This window comes from Sinocyclocheilus anshuiensis, unplaced genomic scaffold (genome assembly GCF_001515605.1).
Source record: "Sinocyclocheilus anshuiensis isolate Anshui unplaced genomic scaffold, SAMN03320099.WGS_v1.1 scaffold207, whole genome shotgun sequence".
In the NCBI taxonomy this organism is placed as follows: Eukaryota; Metazoa; Chordata; class Actinopteri; order Cypriniformes; family Cyprinidae; genus Sinocyclocheilus; species Sinocyclocheilus anshuiensis.
In genome coordinates this window covers 1,109,033-1,111,173 of record NW_015551045.1, presented here as the reverse complement: position 1 = coordinate 1,111,173, position 2,141 = coordinate 1,109,033, and positions in this window count along the sequence as shown.

Below are 2,141 nucleotides of genomic sequence, written 5' to 3'. Positions count from 1 at the left end.
TTTTCCCTTGGAAAAAACGCTCGCAGTGCACGCCGATTGCCCCCTCGGAGGCATCGCGTGTGTGCTCTTCACCCAAACAAATAACGCATAGATCGTGTGTGTCATCAGATGTTAAACAACGTCAACACGGATGCAAACATCCTTAAATGCTTTGCTAGTGCTTGCAATAATGAGATAAATAGAGATCGCTCTTACCACGGAAATGCACGCTTCAAACAAAACAGTCAATGAAGACGAAGAAGTGAATGATGTATGCTCCCGGCGCCTATTTATACTATAGTCGCACCGGTAGTGACGTCATGGCTGTCGCCGGCCAACGAGTTGGTGTTTTTTCAATGTATGCTTCAGACACGGGTCGCTATGGGGTGGCGCCTCGTCGTGGACGCAGTTCGAAGCTAGAGGACGCAGTTCGAAGTTCCCATGAAAGGGAACAATGCTTTTTGCACAAGTGCAACTGTTTGGTAGCAAAAAATGACAGATGAGCAAAATGTTTCTGCTACATCAGTAATACATAATCTAGACCTGTATACAGTTTGATTTCCAATCCCTATGTATTAACCGTCCAGCCGAACAAACGAGCATACGGTACGGTTTTGCATTTTGTGTCTATGTATGCATCTTGATATTTTTGTATCATACACGTGAGCATGGTTCATTTTTGATTTGTTTACACTCGTATTAAAATTAGATGTCATAGGAGTCCTCTTTTGAGAAATATCAACTCTACTATAAGCCCTTTGTAGAATCAGTTTGCTGTTTGTGTGCCACCTACACTAGAATAATCACAATTGTGGAGCGAAGCTCGATTCGTTTCTTTTTTGAGTAGTTATTCTGGATGTTGGTCCTGAAAATCAACAGCTACACCCCAGAGATATCACCTAGCAATGTACTGTTTATTATTCACTGTAGGACACATGGATGTGGTAGCAATACAAACTGTGCGAATGTGGATCGCTTTGGTGCCAAACTATGAACCATTTTGCTCTCTACCATTGATTTAAATAGCTTATTTCAGCAAGCTTTCTGTTTTTACACCCAATGGAAATGCTTTATCCATTTCGTTTTTTTATGAAATGCAAAAAGAAAATTGGACACACTACTAATGTAATGTAGAATTACCAGTTCCATGTCAAGTGCAACCTTAAGTGAAATTAAAAGTAATTTTGTCTGCATTGTATTGAAATACTGTTGATCAATCATGATAAATGTGGTTGTTAAACCTTTGTTTTAATACGTGTAATCAGTACTATTAATGTCAAAATGCTATAATTTAATGCCGGAAATAAAGTCTCACTATAAACTGCCATCATCCCACAACAGGACTTTGCTAGAGATTTTCATAGAGCTAACCAGCACTTTTATTCTGTTCTCACTATTTCTTTGTTGGTTTGAGGGTTTTTTTTTTTAATGTAAGTGTATTATTTTCTGACATAAAGAAAAACAAGTTTTACAATATCAACTTGTTTCAAGGAGAGCTTGTTTAGGAAAATGAATGAATAATTATTTACTACAAACCTCATAATGAAAATGTGAACAATTTAGATTTTATTTCAGATCAAACAGTCTCAAGCTCTGCCAGTTTAGAGTCAGATTAAAATACACTTTTGTTGAACACTTTAATATTGTAGTAATGTTGTAACCGGGAAAAAAAAAAAACACAAATCATGTTTTAAGACTTAACATCTTTTGCACTTACTGGCAGTTGTGTGTGTGTGTGTGTGTGTGTGTGTGTGTGTGTTTTTTAATGACAACCTTTTCTCCGTTTGGTTGCTTACTGACATGCCTCCCACACTTAATCTTTTTCTTAATCGGAATTGTAATCTTGTTTTCAGGTAAAAAAAAAAAAGATGCACTTATTTGAGAAGAAAATGTAAGATATGAAGACTTGTTTCTGGAGAATATATCTTGATTTTTAACCCTTTTTTCCTCATATAAACCTGAATGGAGATATTTATGCTTAAAACAAGGGAAAAAATTTGTTTTAAATAGAGTTTTATTACATTATGCAATTTTGTTTCTCAAGTAAATTTATGTTTTGTTTTGTTTTTTTAATGTGAAATCTGATCTTGTTTGTTTAGTACAATAATTGTAACTGAGCTTTATTGCTAATTGTATCTTCCAAACCTGATCTAAATTGTTCA